Consider the following 16,748-nt stretch of genomic DNA (forward strand, 5'->3'; position numbering starts at 1 on the left):
TCAATATAGGTGAAGCCATGTGAAATATTCCCATATTAGTCGTGTTGTGAAAGAAAACATAGATCCCCCCCAAAAAACCCTGAAGAAAAATAAAGTTTAAAAAAAAAGTATGCTTCAATCTGTATTCAGACCCCATTGGCTATATCTTTGAGGATAGATAGCATTTTTCATCATAAGTCCTTCAGAATTCTCTTGGATCACTGTAATGCTACAAATGTATTACAATATTGCTTTGTACAGACCCATTTCACATTGCTTCAGCTCATGTAATTCTTTCCAGGTTTATCTGAGAGCAACCTGCTCATCATTTGTTATAGCAAAATAGTATTCTATCATAATCACATGCCACAACTTGTTCAGCTATTCCCCAATTGATGGGCATCCCATCAATTTCCAATTCTTCACTACCACAAAAGAGCTGCTATAAATATTTTTGTACATATAGGTCCTTTTCCTGTTTGCTTTTATCTCTTTTGACATAGAAGCCTAGTAATGGTATTGCTAGATCAAAAGGTTTTATAGTTATGGTTTTATAGCCTTTTGGGCATAGTTCCACATTGCTCTACAGAATGGTTGAATCTGTTCACAACTCCACCAACAGTGCATTAATGTCTCATTTTCCCCACATCACCTCCAAAATTTATCATTTTCCTTTTCTTTCCTATTAGTGAACTTAATAGGTATGAGATAATACCTCAGAATTGTTTTGATTTGCATTTCTTCAATCAATAGTGAGTTGGAACATTTTTTATTTGCCTATAGATAGCATTGATTGTATCATTTGAAAACTGTTCATATCTTTTGATCATTTATCAATTGGAGAATGGATTTTTTTATATAAATTTGACTCAGTTCACTATATTTCTGAGAAACTAGGCCTTCATCAGAAAAAAAAAACTTGATTAAATTTTTTCAGTTATTATTGTTACCTGTATTTCCCCTGTCAAGACATTAACAAACATCCCATTTTCTTCAATCCTTCCCCCTATTTATTCTGTTCTCTCTTTCCTTTCACTCTGTCTCTCCTCAAAAGTGTTTTACTTCTACTACTTCTTCCCCCAATCTGCCCTCCCTTCTATCACCCTCCACTTTCTCTTATTCCCTTCCCCTCCTACTTTCCTGTAGGGTAAGATATATTTCTCTACCCAATTGAGTGTGTATGTTATTCCCTCTTTGAGCAAATTCTGATAAGAGTAAGGTCATTCTTTCCCACTAACTTCCCCCCTCTTCTCCTCTATTCTAAAAGCTTTTTCTTGCCTCTTTTATGTGAGATAATATGCCCCCCTCTCCCTTTCCCTTTCTCAATAGTACATTCCTCTCTTATTTTTTAGATATCATTCCTTCATATTCAACTCACATCTGTGCCCTGCGTCTATGTATACTCCTTCTAACTGCCCTAACAATGAGAAAGATCTTATGAATTACAAGTATCATCTTCCCATGTAAGAATGTAAACAGTTTAATTGTATTAAGTCCCTTGTGGTTTCCCTTTCCTATTTGCCTTTTTCTGTTTTTCTTGAGTCATATTTAAAAGTCAAATTTTCGGTTGAGCTCTGGTCTTTTCATTAAGAAAACTTGAAAGTCCCCTATTTCATTGAATGTCCAGTTTTCCCCTCAAAGGATTATGCTCACTTTTGCTGGGTATGTGATTCTTGGTTGTAACCCTAGTTCCTTTGCCCCTCTGGAATATTACATTCCAAACTTTTCAATTCTTTAATGTAGAACCTTCTACATTATTCTGACTGTGGCTCCATTATTTCTTTCTGGCTGCTTGCAATATTTTCTCCTTGACCTGGGAACTCTGGAATTTGGCTATAATATTCCTAGGAGTTTTTATTTTGGGGGCCTCTTTCTGGAGGTGATTGGCTAATTCTTTAAATTTCTACTTTACCCTTTGATTCTAGAATATCAGGATAGTTTTCCTTGACAATTTCTTGAAAGATGATATATAGCCTCTTTTTTTAATCATGGCTTTCAGGTAGTCCAATAAGCTTTAAATTATCTTTCCTGGATCTAATTTCTAGGGTGGTCATTTTTCAAATGAGATATTTCACATTGTCTTCTATTTTTTCTTTCTTTTAGTTTTGTAGTATTTTTCTTGATTTTTCATAAAGTCATTGGCTTCCATTTGGTCAAATGTAATTTCTAAGGATTTTTTTTAGTGGGCTTTTGTACCTCCTTTTCCATTTGGCCAATTCTATTTTAAGGAGTTTTTTTCAATGATTTTTTTTACCTTTTTTCCATTTTGCCAATTCTACTTTTTGAGGCATTCTTCTTCTCGTTAGCTTTTCATTCCTCTTTTACTATTTTGCCTAATTTTTTAAGGTGTTAATTTCTTAAATATTTTTGTGTCTCCTTTAACAAGTTGTTGACTTGTTTTTCATGATTTTCTTGCATCACTCACATTTCTCTTTCCAGTTTTTCCTCTACCTTTCTTATTTGGTTTGTAATTTTTTTACCTCTTCCATGGCCTGAGACCAATTCAATATTTTTCTTGAAGGCTTTGGATGTGGGAGCTTTGCTTTGTTTTCTTCTGAGTGTGTGTTTTTATTTTTTGTCACCCTAGTCACTTCCTATGATCATATTTTTTTCTGTTGTTTACTCATTTTCCCAGCCTATTTCTTGACTTTTAACTCTTTGTTAAGTAGGGCTCTGCTACTAGTGTGGTAGACCCGCTGTGCCAAGATTCAAAGGTTTTGTGCAGCTGTTATCAGAGATACTTCTAGGGATCTGTAAGTTTTCAGTTCCTCCAAGGTGGTATGATCTAAGGAGAGGTGTTTACTACTTTCTTGGTCTATGTTCTGGTAATGATTTATTGACTCCCAAGGCCTGCTCTTGGTTTGCTGGAATCCATTCTGTGCTGGCACAGCATGTGCTAGACTGTGCTCCACTCTCACCTAGGTGCCACCAACCTTTCCTGCTGGCCTTCTAAGCTGCCTTTGGCTGGAAAATTATTTCACCTTGTCCTTTTGTGAATTCTGCTGCTTCCAGAATTGTTTTATGGCATTATTTAATTCGGACAGGTTTTGGGGAGAGATCAGGTGAAACACTTCCTTTTCTCTGTTGTCTTGGCTCTGCCCTCATGTTATTTTTAAAGAGGTTTCTTTAGTTAAATATTATTTGGGGTAGTAGTACTTGATTTCATCTCAATCTTGATCCTGAATCACTAACAGTTTTGAGTTAAGGCTGGACCAGAAAAACTCCAATTACTAGGCAGTTTTTTTAAATCAAATCTGAATTTGCTTCTGGCTTCCATACTGTTGCAGCTTCCAATTATTTCTCTTAGTTCTGTCATTTAGGACCAAGTTGGAAAATGTTGAATCCCTCTTCCATGTGACAGACCCTATAACGTATGTATGTATGAATGTATGTATGTGTATATATGTATGTGTGTGTATTTATACATGTGTATATATATACATATATATATATATATATATATATATAGGTATGTATGTGTGTGTGTATGTATGTAAGTATGTGTATATGTATTATTGCACTCCAAGTTCACAATGGCTTTCTTTTCCTGGGGGTCATAAAACATTATTGTCTTGTATTGATCTAATATTCTACTACCCCTCCTCCAGATATTTTTCAGATAAACTTTTATCTAATTATGCCTCCCTTATCTTATATTTCTGATATCATTTTCTTGAACCCAAGTGCTAAATTTTATATTTATCTTTATTATATTTCATATTATGGGATTCAATTCATTTTTCTAGGTTGTAAAGTTTTTTTTTTTAATTTTCCTCTGTCATTCTGTCTGCTAGCCATCCCTTCTAGGTTTGCCTCATTTATGTATTTCATAGAGATGCCATCTGTGCCTTTATCCAATTCATTGATAAAAAAAAAATCATCAGTACTGCCTTAAGAACAGATTCCCCCAGGATATTCCTGGAGAGATCTTTACAAGTTATCATGAAACCATTAATGAGTATTCTTTGAGTCCAGGCATTCAAACAAATACACTTGATTGTACTATTATTTGGATCACATATCTCCATCTTTTCAACAAGAATATCAGTAGACCAATTATTAAATACTTTGCTAAAATATAGTTGAATTCTATCCACAACATGTTTCTGATGTTTAGTAATTCTGTCAAAAAAGGGAGTAAAGTAGGTTCATTCTTTAATGACCTTTGCTGTATAAAGGCATGTTGGTTCTTTGTTATAACTTTATTGCTTCATAAATATTCACCAATAATTTCTTTAATAATATTCTCAGAAGTCTTCCTGGGAATGGAAGTTAACCTCACTTTAGTTTGCACTCACTCAGGTTCAAAACTTCAACAGATTCCTTGACTCTTCCTCCTACCCCAGAACCAATGTGTAATCAGTTGTCAAATCTTGTCAAGTACTCCTTGTGTAACAACAATGTTACTAGCAGCTGCTGTGGGGGTGTAAGACGAATAACACCAGCACAGAAGAGGGCTTCTAGCGCAGGGTCTTTGATCTGCTTTTCTAAAGGAAAGCCACTTTTAGGGGTTAACAATCTTAGTTTAATCAAATAAACATACATCATTCACTTTGCTTAGCATAAAAAGTCAGCACTCCCAAATTCAGAGAAAATACAAACAGAAATTATAAGCAGAAATTATATTTTCTTTAGTATTTTGGGGGGTCTCCTTTAGCAAGTCATTATCTTGTTTTTCATGGTTTTCTTGCATCACTCTCATTTCTTGTCCCAATTTTTCCTCTCTTTCTCTTACTTGCTTTTCCAAATCCTTTTTGGGCTCTTTCATGGCCTAAGACCAATTCATATTTTTCTTGGTGGCTTTTGATTTAAGCTCTTTGACTTTGTTGACTTCTTCTGGCTGTATGTTTTGATCTTCTTTCTCACGAAAAAAAGATTTCTGAGTCTGAATCTGAGTCTGAGTCTGCATCCTTTTTCACTGCCTGGTCATGTTCCCAGCCAACTACATGACCTTTGAGCTTTTTGTCAGGGTATGACTACTTGTAGAGTAGAGAGTACTTTGTCCCAAGCTTTAGACAAGCAGAAATTATAAACAGAGAAAAAAAACACAAATCAATAGACAGAACTTCTAAATGTCTGGCCAAGACAATATATACATAGTTACTAGAGAGAGAAGCACCAACATCTGGGTTTTTCAAAGCCTGCAGGATCCTCAATGGCTACCCAGAGTCTCATCTGGCCAAATCACATGAACACTCTTCCAATGAGTGATCCTCAAGCAAAATGCTAACCTCAGAATATCTATACACTTCTTCAGGGACTGAGGGCAGCACAACCCTCATGACACAGGTTCATATGACTCACACTCATGTGACAGGATTTTTTGTGACTTAAGCAAGTCATCAAAATCTCTTGATTCAATCAAAGGCAAGACTCAATCAAAGGCACTTGATTGCCTTAGTGCTGAGAAGAACTAGAACTCCAAAAGAAAAACCAGCAAAAAGTACCACTTTGTTTGCTGTAACATTCTACACTTCTGGGATCCTTGGCCTTCACAATCTTAATGGCCATGGATCCTGGATCAAATAGAGGCACTATACTTTGAAATCCCATCCTCATCACCAAATATAAAGCCAACCAATAGCAGTACATGTAAGGACAGCTGCTGTGGCTAATTTCTACTGTCTAGTCACATAGTATAATAAACTCTCTATTCAGAATTAAATCATATTCAGGGAATTAAAGCATACCATTCACAACAACATAACAAAACATATCATTCAGCATATCTTATCGCATTCCTCAGAATACCCACACAGCATATATCATTGTTCAATAAACTAAATCATAACATTCATAGCAACATCCTTAAGCAAAACAAATCATTCAGTAGCATTACCTAAAATACTTGTTTACACAAGCAGGGGGTCTCAGGCCCAGGTCTCCCCTAGCACAACATATGATCTTTAAGGGGTGGCAGAAAATACAAACACCATCCACCCCCAGGTCACAGCAAATTACAATCTCCTCTGTCAACACAGAGTGTTCAAGTAAAGTCCTTCTTGTGGGTGTGTCCTTCTCTCCACACTGCCATTGCAGTACCTCCTGGTACTCTCCGGTTCAGGCATGTTTTAATGAGCAAAGGCCCAACACAAACAAAATGTCCAAATAAAGTTCTCTTGGGGTTGTGTCCTTCTACACAATGTAATGCTAACAGGGTAGGTCCTCGAGGGTCCGTGACACTTCCCACCACCATAGACAACACCCTCCCCCTGGATCCCAAACCGTCCCAGGGGGATGCAGCAGAAAAGCACACTTGGCACCTTGCCGCAAAGTTGTTATCTTGTCCCAGGGCTGAATTCTGAACTCCTGAGTTCCTCCTCCCACAGAAGCCAGCTGCTGTTGACTTTTGCCTGAGTCCCAGTCCAGTAAGTTCTCTGTTCCAACTCTCACATCACCAAAGTCAGCTTGCAGGCAGTTCTCCACTCCTTCTCCATGGCTCCACAGAATCATAGCTACCACAACGGGGAAACAAGCAATTATCCCAGCCCCCATACTTTCCTTTTAGTTTGCAGATCCTGCTAAGTATGTCATTTTTTGACAACAATGTTACTAGCAGCTGTTGTGGGGGTGTAAGACCAATAACACCAGCACGCAGGGGCTGCTAGCACAGGTTCTTTGATCTGCTTTTCTAAAGGAAAACAACTTTAAAGTTATCAACAATTTTACTTTAATCAAACATACACATCATGTACTTAGTTCAGGGGCTAAAGTAAGCACCCTGAACTTCAGAGAAAATACAAACAGAAATTACAAGCAGGAATTACAAGCAGAGAAAATAACACAAATAAACAGATAGGTCTTCTAGCTATCTGACCATTACATATATACATAGTTATCAGAGAGAGAGGCACCAATATCTGGGTCTTCAAAGATGGGGGGCTCCTTAACAGCTACCCAGATTCTCATCTGGCTACATCACACAAAAACTCTTCCCATGAGTGAGCCCCAAAGCAAAATTCTAACTTCAGAGTATTGTAATGGGGATCCTTGAAGAGTTTGGCCTTTGTTTCCTTTGATTAATTCACTGTCTTTGACTGAATCTTACTAGGTGCTAAGCCCCAGGCCCAAACCCTATCTATTAGGTGCTAAGCCTATGTGGGTGTGAATTGGTAACTAAAGTGGAGCTCCAGGGTGGGGCCAATGAAGGGAGGTGCTAACACCAGAGCCAATCATAGGAGCCTAAGTTCTGGTTGCTCAGATGACATTTGATGACATTTGAAAGAGTATATATACACTTCTTCAGGCAGCATAACCCTTGTGACCCAGGCTTATGTGTCTTAAACTTATGTGACTTAGGCTTTCTTGTGACTTAAACAGGTCATCAAAAACTCTTGATTCAATCAAAGGCAAGACTCAAAGGCACTTGATTGCCTTAGTGCTGAGAAGAACTAGAACTCCAAAGGAAGAAACAGCAAGAAGTCCCACTTTGCTTGCTGTTACCCCTTGACAACATATTTTGCATTTACTCCATCTCTACACTCACCACTAACATGACCACCTCAAGCACCAGGCTCATGTTGCCACTTATTTGGACTATTTTAACTGCCTTCTATTTGGCCTCTACTTTTCTAGTTTCTTCTCAATCATCTATACTGATGTCAACATCATCCTAAAGCACATGTCTTCCTATGGTACCTCTCCACTTAGTAACTATCAATAGCTCCATATTACCCCCCAGATAATGGGCAAATTCCTCAGCTTCCCATTTAAAAGCCACTCAGATTGTTATCACCACCCCCCTTTTTCAAGCTTATTGTACATTATTCTTTTCACATACTCCATGTTCTAGTCCAGCTGACCTACTTACTCTTCATTGAACTTACATGGGTTATATTTCATAGCTAGGGTGTTTTCTCTCCTAACCCTCAACCCTTAAAACAACCATCCCCTAGGGAAACCTTTACTTATTCTCCTTGTTGTTCTCACTTCCTCAAATAATCACATCTTTACAAACCTGTTTCCATATTATGACCTCCCACAAAGGCAGGGGCTATATCTACTTTGTCTTTGTATTGCTAGCACCTAAGAGGAAACTTTGCACATGGAAGACAAAATAAATGTTTGATGGATTAGATTCAAAGCTGCAGTTGTCTTTTTAGTTTTCTTTTTTGCTTTTGATTATTATGAATTGTGCAAAGTGGAACTACCAAATGTTCCATGAAATGATGTTTCTTGTTGCTTTTGGTCAAATAATGAAATCAACTCCACCAAACCCTGCATTTGATTCTCCAAGTAGAAACTTTGACCCATTATTTCATTTATCCACAATTTCCTCATGTCCTCTGGTTTCATGAAGAACGAAAATGTTAATAGTAATAGCACTCCACTCTTTCAGAAACGTGCTGATTCATTTGTCACTGAAGACAGAACGCACATTTAGAACTTAGAATCAAATTCATAACAAACAATTTTAAACTTTGATTCTATTGTGCCCTGCTTCCTTTTCTACTACTCTGCTGCCATTCCTGAAGGAAGATGTTGCAGAGGACTCAAGGACACTTTTTAATTTCCATGGTTTCTCAGATGGCCATGTCCAAGGAATGCATCACATGGTAATCAACTTAGTGTTGATGAGCCTTTTAGCCCTTACATAGTTTGATCCTGAAACATCAGACTTGAAGCAGTAGAAGCTTGACAGAGGCTTTCATAGTTTATGTTCCACCTCATGGGCTTTCAAAATCCAATTTCTCCTTTACAAAAATATAACTTGGTTAAAGGTTTCCATTTCAAGAACATTAGAACCTTAATAATGTGGTGGAGCTTATTATGGGAATAAAATAGTATTTTGAATCTACTTCACTGGTTATTTTCCTCTCTACGCCTTGAAGAAAAATACAGATGTTCATTATTGGTAGATAAATAAATCAATGTTTGAATAAATAAACATTTGATTTCTTCTGCTGACAAATATTTCAAATGTAGTCAACAAATGCTTCTTTCACTTCCTTACCACTCATTTCAACCTTTAAAACAATGAACTTGTTATACCACAGATGTTTGCAACTCTCATGGATAACTTTCTCTACCATGTCGATTGTCAGTTTCTCTACATGTCATAGTCTTAGAGAATTGCCTAGAGGCATTGGGCAGTTAAATTATTTTTCTAGCATCACATAGCCATTTAGTGACAAGGATTAGACTTGAAAAAAGAGCTTCCTGACTCTGAAGCTAAATCTTTATTGACCATACCACATTGCTTCCCTTTAACCTTCTGTGTTCTGGCTTTTGTCCTCCCTTTCCCTCACCCCCCCCCAAATTGTACCAGTATAAACCACCAATAACTGTATAATCAACAAACTTCATGACTGTTACATAATATAGTGTTCTCTTGATTCTTCGATCTCTTTGTGGCATTTTTAAAAACTCTTCTTGAATTCTTCTTCCTAGGCTCCCATGTCACTGTAGCCTATTTGGGCATATACAATTGGGCTGTCCCAATTGTATAGTATATGCTGAAATAAGTTAGTACAGTGACATGGGAGCCTAGGAAAAAGAGTACAAGTCAAGCAGAATATTGCACAGTAGTTCCCAAGAAATTACCAGAGTAGAACCTGAGTTCAAATCCTTCCTCAAAAACTTAATATCAGTGTGATCCTGGCTAAATCACTTAACCTTTGTTTGCCTCAGTTTCCTCATCCATGAAAGGGGAGTCACAATAGCACCTACCTTGCAGGGTTGTTGTGAGGATCAAATGAGATATTTGTAAAGTGCTTTAAAAAGTGGCTTGAACATAGTGGTATAGAAATAATAATGATATTATTATTGTTGTTATTATTGTTATGTTCTCTTGCTATCTAACCAGTTTTCTCTTCCTTTCTGGTTTCTTTTAGTTTTTCTAACCTGCTAAGGGCTGACATTATCTTTCTTTTGCATCAATCAATCTTCAATTCTAAGTACATTCTTAAAAACACTTTTACAGGTGAATTGCATCCCCAGGTGCTGGCTGCTTCTTAAAGATTTTAAGGTATCTTGGAGACAGTGAGAGGTGTTGAAGACTGGGAACTGAAAAAAATCTATCCCAATTTTCAAAAAAAGGAAGAAGTTAGATGCAGTCATATCAATCATTAGCAACATTCTAGATAATATTTTAAATGGATAGTTCTTTACTTATAAAGAGAAGCAATTTTCCTTAAGAACCAAGAAGAACTTCATTTATCCTCCCATCATTGGTTATATTTTGAAAAGGATAGGGCCAAGAACCAATGAGTTCATTAAAAACATAGAAACCATGCTTTTGAAATTGTCAGAGGCATTAAATGACAGATTAAATAGGGTTTCACCTCATTCTATATAGAATGGGGACTCAGTAAATATCTTTGTATGGGGAGAAGACTAGAGTAGTGAGCATGAAAGAAACAATATTTTTGGAAGATTGTACTGTGGGTATAGGAAATAAGCAGCATTTAAGATAGTTTGGGTGTGGGGATGAGGCATAAACAGGGAAAGAAAAGGGAAGAAGACCAGCTAGGAATCTACCATATTTTGCATTTTAAAATATGCAATATAAAGGATATTTGCTAAAATGAACATGTATTGCTTAGTGGAATGTAATGGATGGCCATTTTGTGTAACAATTGCAAACCATATACGAAAAGTCCCTTGCCTTGCCAGGGCAATAGGATATTACTCGTCAATAATAGATCATTGTAAATGAATTTGAAGCAGGCACCAAGTACATCTTTTCTAATTGTGGCTAAATGATTATGTGGCTCATCAATAAGCAGATAGCAATATTTCACAGTATATCTTCGTTTACAGAGAGATTATGACACCGTGAAATGCCTTAAAGCTGTGAAAGAGGAAGGAATTGAATGCATATCTGCTAATTCATGTATGCATCCATAACTGGAGCTTTAATTTAATGTTTCTAGTCTTTGGGGCTCAAAGCTGTTATCCTCGAAGAGCAGGGAAAATAAATTTGAAAGCATAAATTGTGAAGGAATAGTCCATTTCATCTCACCCAAGAGGTAGCAATTATTAATGGCCACTTGGCAGTCAGAGACATGACCAGTGAATGGGGATGATTTTAAATTATTATATGTCTCCTTACTTGCATTCCATGTAATTAAATTAGTGTAGTTGGTTACAAAAACAGGTGATAAATCCCTATTAGTTTGTGAATAGTGTTTGAGTGGATTTTCTTGGTGCACAACTCAGCTGAGTATTTGTACATCTGAGTGCATAGCTCATGATTTGTTTTGGAAGTGTATCACAGAGGACACCCATTACTCTGACAGGTTTTCATCAATATATCAAAAACACACACATCAATAAAAGTCAAAGACTTGTCCAGCAGGCTCAGCTTCAAATGTACATTTCCATTTCCAAATCAGAGTGATGAAGATGAGTCTTCCAGTTTTCTTCTCTCACATACTGCCAATTTCAAAACGAAAAAAAAATAGTGAGGGAGTTGGGTCAAATCTTACCTGAAGTCTTATTTTCCATGTACTGAAACTATATTTTTTTTACTCAAATAATATTTATGGAAAATCTATCAGGCATTGGGATTAATGCAAAAAGGGTATGGTTTCTGTGTTATGGAGTTTATAATTTAGTGAGGGTGTGGGGGGAGAATAAAACAAACATAAAACACTCATCATATTCTAGGCAAAGTAAGTGACATTCCATAACAGAGTTACAAAATACAGTATCATGGGGATAAAGAACAGATGTTATCTTAGTATAACTAATTAGTGCCACAGTTTGTTCATCTCACAAGTGTTTATATAGGTAACACTTTAGATTTTACAAGATATTTTACCTACATATCTCATTTGATCCTCCTATGAGGTAAGTATTATCTCCATTTGATAGAAGAGGCAACTGAAGCTGAAAGACGCTAAATGACACAGGGTCACCTGGTTAGTGTCTGAGGCGGAATTTAAACTCATATCTTCCTGTCTAGAAATCCTTTACTCTATCCACTGAGCCACTTACTTGTCTATCTCTTTCGATGTGTTTGTTTTTTCCAAGTCAAAAATTATTGGATTAGGTGACCTGAGGGATATGAGAAATTGATGCATATATTGTTTCATCTTTCAAGTAAGTGAAACATGTATACACACATAAATATATAGAGAACATAGATGAGTGGAAAGAGCACTAAGCTTCAATTCATTTGAAATGCTCCAAAACTTCCTAGGTGTGGGCCAATGGCTAATTTACTATATCTCTCTGCCTTTTTTTTCTTTCTCGACAATGGAGAAAATAACATTTACAGTATTTCATAAGACAGTATGAGGAAAGCATTTTGTAAACTTTGAAGTGCTACCTAACTGTGAGGTATTAATATAGAATACACCAAAGCTGCAGAAGAGAGACAAGTCAAGTATTACCATGTAAATTAATCTTTACTCAAAAGAAAATAAAAAGATCTGTTTCTACTACAGTTGCTGCCATTAACTATCTGAATTATTTCAGGCAAGTAAGTTGATTCCTCTGGGCTTCAGTTTATTCACAACTAAGATGAAAATTTTGCATCAGAAATGACTGTGGTAGAATTGAAACAACTTGAAAGACTGAGAGTTAAGCTTAGATTCTAGTCTATAGCTTTCTTATGAATGAACTCAGTAACTTGGGCAAATTATTTCATTACTCTGAACCTCACTTCCCAAATTTGTAAAATTTCATGTTTGGGTCAAATGAAGTTAATGTCCTGTCCACCTCTAATATTCTATGATTTTTATTCAATATGTAGAATTTTGAGAGATAGTGCTACTAGATAGAATAATGGCCTTAGAGTCAAGGAGATCTGGATTCAATTCCTTCCTGTAACATATAACATATTTCCCCATGTATAAGATGCACCCTTTTTTGAAAAATTTGGGGTCTAAAAACTAGGTGCGTCTTATATAGTGGTTGCAGATTTTTTACTTGCATTTCCTGCTTTTTCACGCTTGTTTTTGAGCTCATTGCTGTAGATTTTTTTACTTGTATTTCCTACTTTCGCATGCTTGTTGTCTTTGTGCTCATTGTTTCACATTTGTTACCAGTATATTAGGTTACATTTTGCCATATTCTACCCAGAAATGGCTCAGAAAAGATTTTCGTGCAGTGCTGAATTCAAGTTAAAAGTGATCAAGTTTGGGGGGCAGAGCCAAGATGGCGGCTGGAAAGCAGGGACTTGCATGAGCTCCCCACCCAGGTCACTCCAAAAACCTATAAAAAATGGCTCTGAACAAATTCTAGAACTGCAGAACCCACAAAATAGGAGAGGAAAGCAGAGCTCCAGCCCAGGACAGCCTGGATGGTCACTGGGTAAGGTCTATCATGTACGGAGCTGGCAGTGGAGCTGAGGCCAGCATGGGCAGCAGAAGGACCAAACAGATCAGGAGCTGGGTGAAACAAGCCCTAGCACCCTGAATCAGTGAGCTCTGGCAGTTTCCAGACTTCTCAACCCACAAACACCAAAGACAACAGAGAAGGGGTATGGGAAAAGCTGCAGAGGACAGAGTGAAAGGAGTTTGAGGTTCTGCCACCACCCTGGGGGCAAGAGGGGTGGTGGTGGTGCAACTACAGAACTACAGCTGCAGTTGCCTCGGGCCCTAGGCCCACCTAGTGGGAGAAATTAAGTGGCAGATCAGAGAAGAAGTGCAGAGCCTGCACTTGGTTCTTGGGGGAGGAGGAGTGCTGGTGTGGCAGAGCTGGCTGTATAGAAATAGCTATGAAAACAACAGTGCATCCATCACCTCAAGCTTGGAACAGAGTGCTCTCTACTCTACAAGCAGTCATACCCCAACGAAAAACTCAAGGGTCAAGTAGTTGGCTGGGAACATGGCCAGGCAGCGAAAATGGACTCAGATTCAGACTCAGACTTTGGAATCTTTCTTTGGTGACAAAGAAGACCAAAACATACAGCCAGAAGAACTCAACAAAGTCAAGGAGCCTACATCAAAAGCCTCCAAGATAAACATGAACTGGTCTTAGGCCATGGAAGACCTCAAAAAGGATTTGGAAAAGCAAGTTAGAGAAGTAGAGGAAAATTGGGAAGAGAAATGAGAGTGATGCAAGAAAACCATGAAAAACAAGTCAATGACTTGCTAAAGGAGACTGAAAAAAATACTGAAGAAAACAACACCTCAAAAAATAGACTAACTCAAATGGCAAAAGAGCTCCAAAAAGCCAATGAGGAGAAGAATGCCTTGAAAGGCAGAATTAGCCAAATGGAAAAGGAGGTCCAAAAGACCACTGAAGAAAATACTACCCTAAAAAATTAGAGTGGAGCAAGTGGAAGCTAGTGACTTTATGACAAATCAAGACATTATAAAACAGAAACAAAGGAATGAAAAAGTAGAAGACAATGTTAAATATCTCATTGGAAAAACCACTGACCTGGAAAATAGATCCAGGAGAGATTATTTAAAAATTATTGGATAATAGCCATGATCAAAAAAGTGCCTAGATATCACCTTTCAAGAAATTATCAAGGAGAACTGCCCTCATATTCTATAGCCAGAGGATAAAACAGAAATTGAAAGAATCCACCAATTGCCTCCTGAAAAAGATCCCAAAAAGAAAACTCCTAGGAATATTGTCACCAAATTCCAGAGCCCCCAGATCAAGGAGAAAATACTGCAAGCAGCCAGAAAGAAACAATTTGAGTATTGTGGAAACACAATCAGAATAATACAAGATCTAGCAGCTTCTACATTAAGGGATCAAAGGGCTTGGAATATGATATTCCAGAGGTGAATGGAGCTAGGAAGAAAACCAAGAATCACCTACCCAGCAAAACTAAGTTTCATGCTCCAAGGCAAAATATGGATTTTCAATAAAATAGAGAACTTTCAAGCTTTCTCAGTGAAAAGACCAGAGTTGAATAGAAAATCTGACTTTCAAACACCAGAATCAAGAGAAGCATGAAAAGGTAAACAAGAAGGAGAAATCATAAGGGACTTGCTAAAGTTGAACTGTTTTGTTTACATTCCTCCATGGAAAGATGATGTGTATGATTCATGAGACCTCAGTATTAGGGTAGCTGAAGGGAATATACATGTGTATATATATATATATATATATATATATATACACATGTATATGTGTATTATATATGTATATACATATATATGTATGTGTATATGTATATATAGAGAAAGACAGAGGGTACAGGGTGAGTTGAATATGAAGGGATGATATCTAAAAAAATAAAATCAAATTAAGAGATGAGACAACAATATATTGAGAGAGGGAGAAAAGGAGAGATAGAATGGGGTAAATTATCTCGCATAAAAGTGGCAAGAAAAAGCAGTTCTGTGGGAAGGGAAGAGGGGGCAGGTGAGGGGGAATGAGTGAATCTTGCTCTTATCAGATTTGACCTGAGAAGGGAATACCATACACACTCAATTGGATAACTTATCCCACAGGAAAGAAGGAGGAAGAAGATAAAAAAGGGGACCATAGAAGGAAGGGCAGATAGGGGGAGGAGGTAATCAAAAACAAACACTTTTCAAAAGGCACAGGGTCAAGGGAAAAAATTCAATAAATGGGAATAGGTTAGGAAGGAGCAAAATATAGTTAGTCTTTCACAACATGAGTACTGTGGAAAGGTTTTGATATGCATGTGGCCTGTGTTGAATTGCTTGACTTCTTAGGGAGGGTGGGTGGGGAGGGAAGAGGGGAGAGAATTTCAAAGTTTTAAAAACAGATGTTCAAAAAAAAAGTTTTTGCATGCAACTAGGAAATAAGATACAAATGGCAATGGGGCACAGAATTTTATCTTGCCCTACAAGAAAATAAGGGAAAAGGAGATGGGAGGGGAGTGGGGTGACAAAAGGGAGGGCTGACTGGAGAATGGGGTAACCAGAATATATGCCATGTTGGAGTGAAGGGGAGCATAGAAATGGGGAGAAAATTTGTAATTCAAACTTGTGAAAATCAGTGCTGAAAACTAAATATATTAAAAAAATTAAATAAATAAATTTAGAAAACAAAAAAAAAGTGATCCAGTTTGCAAAAGTGAATGGAAATCTGGAAATCATGCTACTGAACATAAGTTTGGGCCTCCTCCAACTGAGAAAACAATCCGAGACTGGCTAGGGGAAGAAGAAACCCTACTGAACACTCCACAGCAGAGGAAGGCCATGAGAGGCAAGTCAGCAGAATGGCCTGATTTAGAGACGAATTGAAGATATGGATTGAAGAGCAAAAGGCAATTGGAATTCCTATGTCCACAAAGATGGTTGAACACGAAGCAAGAAGAATTGCTGATGCAAAAGGAGTTACTGATTTCAAAAGAGGACACAGTTGGTGCTTCAGTTTGATGAAATGAATTAGACTAAACATGAGTATACTTACCAGACTTGCCCAAAAGATGCCCTAAAGGTATGAGAAGATGTATAAAACTTGAGTTCAACAACTTTATGTAATACATTTTTTTTTCAAATTTTGGGCCCCAAAATTAAGTTGCATCTTATACATGGGAATGTCTTATACATGGGGAAATACGGTATAATCTTCGTGACACCTACTGGCAAGACACTCAACCTTAGTGATCCAGGCAGCTTTCTAAGACTATAAGCTATTGACAAATTGATGATCTATAGGAGTGGAAGACCTTCCCATATCTGAAGTTTCGCTAGGGTAAAATTATGTATTTGAACAAAATACATACATATAAATGCACACTTGTATATATGTGTGTATGTATTTGTATCTATCTATCTATTTATCTATCTATCTATCTGCCTGTAGATAGAGACAGAAAGATCCAGAGCCAGACAGGAAGAAGTAATGGGAGGAAAGAAAAGTAGAGAGAAGATAGGAGAGAA

General features: G+C 37.2%; 1 pseudogene; it reads right to left on the reverse strand.

Annotated features, from left to right (window-relative positions):
• LOC118847319 overlaps positions 1 to 6,474 on the reverse strand; it is a 90,052-nt pseudogene extending 83,578 nt beyond the window's left edge.
• Positions 6,475 to 16,748: the final 10,274 nt, after the last annotated feature.

Source organism: Trichosurus vulpecula, chromosome 4 (genome assembly GCF_011100635.1).
Source record: "Trichosurus vulpecula isolate mTriVul1 chromosome 4, mTriVul1.pri, whole genome shotgun sequence".
NCBI lineage: Eukaryota > Metazoa > Chordata > Mammalia > Diprotodontia > Phalangeridae > Trichosurus > Trichosurus vulpecula.